At 31.4% G+C, this 6085-nt stretch overlaps 1 long non-coding RNA gene across 1 annotated transcript; it reads right to left on the bottom strand.

Moving 5' to 3' along the window:
- Window positions 1-3885: 3885 nt before the first annotated feature.
- LOC143049213 (uncharacterized) lies at window positions 3886-5257 on the bottom strand. The gene is made up of 2 exons (XR_012970128.1): window positions 5163-5257; window positions 3886-4451 (listed from the first exon to the last, which is right to left on the bottom strand). It is a non-coding gene; the product is annotated as an uncharacterized LOC143049213 (long non-coding RNA).
- Between the last annotated feature and the right edge of the window lie 828 nt (window positions 5258-6085).

The following is a 6085-nucleotide window of genomic DNA, read 5'->3' as shown; positions in this document are numbered from 1 at the left end:
CCCAATTAGGTCAATTCCTCTGAAAATCAAATTAAAGCATGGAGGTGCATTCATTTATAGTGTTGAATATTACCTTGTTTTTTCTGATATTTTTAACAGTGGGTAAGTACACACTGAGTGTTCATTATTCAATCTTTCTAAAGTTTCATTACTGAAGAATATTTGTAGGGGTAATGAAGTTCGAAATATGCATTTCACAGTTATCGATCGTTAAAAAGCGTACAATGTTCCAATGACTTTATTTGTCAAAAATTAAAAACGGTTGTCTCTCTAAACAAAAAATATGCGTTGTCAGATATATAACTTTTTAAAAAGAAAGCGTTGGATATGTACACAGCAACATTAAGTTTTTTTTTTGTCTTAAAGTTTTGATATCGTGTTTTGTGGACTTGTTCGTGGTATAGACGGGTTTTTTCTTTATTTTATTTATCGTCGAATTTAAAGGTCTTCTTAGTATCTATCATATCTTTTCCTTTATTAGTATAATCACCATTCTACTTAAACAGTCTATGGAAGAAGCGTATCGATAAAAACTTTTCTTATATCACATAGCGATATTGTCTAATATCAATTGTAAATATGCAGACATTCCATGCGGAAAATGTTGTTTTCGGCAACGAAAAATTAAGAAAAAACTAACAGATATAATGCAACAACGAACAAATATACATATACATATAACACACCTGTTCCGGATTGTACATACTGACAACACCTTTAAAGCCTGTCATCTTAACTTTTGTAAATACATGTATTATATATCTTCATCCATCTTGTTTTAAAAAAGAGACAAACATGACGAACATTTTAGTAACAATAGGTCAACATTTGACCGCCATCAATGAGGAAAACACATACTGCTTATCAAGTTATTATAAAAGGTCTCGAAATGAAAAAAAAATGAAAATCAAGAAAACAAGAAAACTAACTGCCTGATTTATAAACAAATATTAAACAATAAACAATAAATAATTATGATACATAGAATAATATGTTTAGTGATAAAAAAATGTAGCATGTTATATTCATTGAACAGATTTCTCACATACAAACATGCTACAATCAAAACAAAACAGAGAAAAACAGAAAACCAAAGATTGTTCAAGAGAAACCCTACCAAAAACTGTAATTTTCAGTTGGATATAACCCGATTGATTGATACATATTTTACACACACAAAGAAATAGACAAGTTTTCTCAGATCTTTTCGCAGTGTCTTTTTTTGTTGTTGTGATGTATGTAGTTTTTGCCACGTCCAGTGTGTGTTTTTGTTAGATGTTTCTGCTTTGTATCAATCTGTTGAGATGAACCGTTTTCACTGATTTTCATAGTATACTCTTATTGTGTACTGTTACACCACTAGGGTAAGGAAGGGTTTGACGCAATCAAACTAGTGTAATGTGTAACCAGATGTAAAAGGATTGTTGACGTAAACGATTCATTTCCGTTATTAATTGAATTTAAGCTGTCCATAAACAAACCGACTATAAAACAAAATTATATTACAACTATAGATCAATGTTTTGTACAATAACTAAACTATAAAAACTATCTCTTTGCAGATAAAACGAAACAACGAACAATTATATATGTACACATATAAAACACCTGATTACACATCCTGACATCACTTGAATATATAGTCTATCACTACCATGCAATTCAGAATGGAACAGTCAGTCCTCCTAATATGTTTGTCTTATCTGTTAATTTAACTGGTTCAAACCTTCTTGTACGTTTATTTTGTACCAACCGGACAAAGTGTCATCACATTTTTAAAGACTTACTAACATTAAATATATTCGCACACTCTGTTATCCCGCCAACCTTCCTTATAAAAACCCGGCCACTAACGGCTTTCTCCCCAAATGTCTTCATCAACATTATGCTTTCAATAGCGTAAAACATGTACTTATCTTCTCCGTATGGTTAGAATATTAGTTGTTATTAAAGTGTTCGTATGTTTGCCAGTTCTTTCCACTGGTTTTGTTTATGAATGTCAATTCGTACAGGGTCACTGTAGTGTCAAAAGTGCAATAGTAAGTTTGAATGTAAGAGATGGTTTGAGCTATGTGTATCTATTCATATTTGAATATTCCAATTTGTTCAATTTTGATGGAAATCTGATATTTTGATTGGCCTCCTTACTTTGCTCATATTTTACAGGTTGTGATATTTCTTACAAAGTATTTTTGTATACACATTTTTAGAGGTAAAACAAACTATGCCGTTGTCTGCAGTGAAGTTTTGGATTTTAAAAAACGTTATCTATGTAGTGATATTAATTATTGAGTCAAAGATTCGTTACCTCAAGTTACATACAATTTTTTTTAATAGATTTGTTTGGTTTTGATGAACATTTTACAAACGGGATTCAACATCGTATATGTTACGAAGATGTTTTACTTTTAGCTACTACTATATAGTTTTTGATTAATTAGTCATTGTTGAAGGTGGTAATTTGGCATATAATTGTTATAACTCTCCGTCGTTAGGGCTCTGTTGGAGAAATGTCTCATTGGCAATCATACCAAATCTTCTCGATTATCAATTCATATCAAACATCAGAATGACCAATATCAACATCAAATCAAATGCAGTTTCATTATAGAAAGCAGTATGTCAAACTGTAGTTGTTTACCTCTTATCCTTTGATCATTCGCGTACATGCCTTAAACTAAATAAGACCCCTTTCTTGAAAGGATAATACAGAAACTTTGGTTTCTTCTTTCAAAAATCTAGATTAACTTTTTCGTCATAGAGAGTAACTTTTATATTTTTTAAGACAGAATATTTATGCAATTTGTGTAAATTAATCATGTTAGTTATTTCATGAGCACTTCACTTTGTATATATAATGCATCGAACTAGCTAATTTGCACGCACAACGTACATTCCAACTAAATGCGCACATTTTGAAATAAACGATAGTCATCGGTATATTTTTAATATGCTTTACTTTGCTGTACTTTCAGGTTGCACTTTGTAAATACAGCTCTTTCTCAAACCACACCTCTTTTGTGGAGATTTTTAGAATAGTCATAGATAATCAATTTTGTTTACATACTGGGTCCCATTTCTGATCTGTAGGTTGCATCTCATAGAGACATAACTTGGGAATGTTACCAGTAAATATACATGTGAATATTGTTTATATTGAAATCTGTGATAACCCTACATTCGAGGTAGGGGTAGTTAAGAAATTTAGTGTTAGTTTAAACCCTTAGAAGTTCGGGGCATATAAACGTTGAAAATATGCCGCACATCCCTAGCTATATTTTGAGAAGTGCATATGTACTTTTCATTCTAGGATATGATTATTTTCAAAACTTCATAGTACAAGTGGTACAGTTTTAGCCGTAAAGGGAGTTCCTATGGGAAAACGCACTGTCAATATTTACAGAAATGCAACCTTCAATAGTTTGCCTTGTTCAGGTTATTCGGTATAGATTTCTATTAACATTTGTTTACAAACTTTACGTATCCACTACTAAGAAACGTTTAAAAGGAGTTACGCACATATATGATACTAGGTTCATATACATTGAACCTAATGTGTTGGTATTGACAATTGTGTACTTGCAAAGTAGGATTCGCCTCAATAAAATATATATGTATGCTTAAATTTGCGCGCTATATAACCGCATTATGTGAGTCGATATTTTGAAGAGGGAAAATTGTCGTCGATTTTATGTACCTATTTTTTGGCATTGCATAAGGTCATGCCTTTCGAACACTGTTTATAATGTCTTTTCACATAACCATTGTGATTGTACTTTGTACACAGATTTGAGCTACCTCGAAGTTTTTGTTATCAATGTGACGTCTAAATTTTTATGTTTGTTTTATTTATATGAAATTGAAAATAAAACTATTTCAAATAACTGAAAGGAATATAAATTTGTTATTATAATTATCAGATTCACTTAATCTACTTTCACATACAAAAACTAAAACTTAAAGGGAAACTCCGCAAAAAAATCAAAAATTGATATTATGTCCATTCTGTATAAAAATGCTCAAATTCATAGATATTAAAGTTTATTCCGCTAGATATTAAATTTAGAGTATCAATTCTCTGCGTGCCGCCATTTTGACATCTTCTACGATCAAAAAGAACATTCCCTCATTCCTCAAGAACAATGCTTACACCACTTGAATAACAAAGATATTTCATTTATGTTATATCGTCCTTACAGTCATATCCTGTTTTTAAATCTCCATTCACATAGATGAGAATGTGATTTTTAGTCTTCACTTCAATTTTCAAATCAAAGGGATGGTCGAAGTACACACTTTTCACATTCTTGTCTTTAATGTATATTTCAGTTTGCCATTTTTTATCAGTGCGTTTATTCAATACAACTCTTGATGTTGGTGCTCTTGGGTTGAAATGAAATGCAACATTTTCGTAGTCATCATGGTCTGCCTGAACATTAACAGCAAATCCACTGAAATGAAGAATAATTGTAGAAGAGCAAACACACAAATCAATAAAACTAAGAAAATGTTTAAATATGACACAAGAATTATTTAGAAATTGAAATCGTTGAAATTATGCTTTTTATTATTAGAAGTACTGTTATTATAATGGTTTCATTGCATGGGTTCAATTTTACTACTCTATATATATGCAAATAATAATAATAATAATAATAATAATAAATCATAAATCATATCTAACGAGTCTTGATACTGAACTAAACTACCATGCAGTTGGTCTCGAGGTAATTTACTCATCCCGATCACGTAGGATTGTTTGATCGTAACAAGATACTTTGCAATTGATATTTGCTCCTCTCCACCAGAACTGAGTTATTAAGGGTAACACAAAACAAAAAAGAAAACAATTAGTTTTTTACTCAACGATGTTAACAAATTGAAACCAGGTATAATGACATGTGTTCATGGGGGTTATTTCTCTGAGAAAGCGGCCAGTAAGCGTGTTTCACTAAATAATGCATGTAATTTTTATTACTGATGACCATCTTCAATATTTTTATCAAATTTATCATTTAATTTCACCTATTGACCGTTCATGTGAACTCCTTGTGCAATCTGCCTAAACGACAATACGGCAATGACCTGTTACGCAACCAAGCACAAATCTATATTGATATGTCTCCCTAGCAGGAGTTAGAATTAAGACTGTCGATACTAACCCTTTAACAGAAATAAGACTTTTATCGTCACAGTTCACTTTAAAGGAAACAGATTTTCCAACCTCTAGCGCCTTTTCTACTGCTGATAAGTCAAGCTGTGAATAAGACAATACAGTTTATTATGAAATCATATTCATTGTTCATTGTGAAAGAGTTCATATCATCACAAATAAATCGAATACGAAATCACACAATATTAAAGTAATGAATGTTGATATGATTGAACATGTATGAACCCACTCTCTCATAACCTTGGACTGTAATGTCCAACTGCAACATAAGAACAATCTATATAATTAGTTGAAAAAGTATAAACTCATCAAGTCGACCCAAAACAGAAAAAAGCATATAAAAAACAGACGGATGTGGCAAGGTATTTATTCATCCCTTATGACTAACAAAAAAGACACAAAGTACAGATTTGAGAGTACTTGCAGTTACTGACAGAGTGTTCAAAGCCTCTACTTACTGACAAAACATGTATCTTAGACTACAAAATGTTTGAGTTTTGATACATTCTCTTACATGTCATTTAATATTCTTCGTTTTAAGAAGTTTGTGTATTGAAATAGTATATAGTCCAACCAAATAATTTGCCCTGTTTCCTGCCTTACTTCACCTACGTTAACTAGCATATATATATACATGTATATATATACACACAGCCATGTATCACCATCATTGATGGCGATCCGATGGATACATCTGTTGTAGGGTTGTCACTGACTCAGACGTACTTATGAATATAATTATTTTCTGTGACTGTATCTTACATTAATTTGTAGGATCCTTTACTATAGATAATTTAGCTGATCTGTAACAATAACATCTTCATGCCTTATATATCATGTACTGTAGTACGCCGCTAGATTAAAACTGACGTGGAAAGGTAACACATGCCCACCGAAAGCTCTTTTTTTGAG

The sequence above is a fragment of the Mytilus galloprovincialis genome, chromosome 10 (assembly GCF_965363235.1).
Source record: "Mytilus galloprovincialis chromosome 10, xbMytGall1.hap1.1, whole genome shotgun sequence".
NCBI lineage: Eukaryota > Metazoa > Mollusca > Bivalvia > Mytilida > Mytilidae > Mytilus > Mytilus galloprovincialis.
Note: the sequence above shows the minus strand (reverse complement) of the source record. Positions and strands in the feature narration are given on the sequence as shown.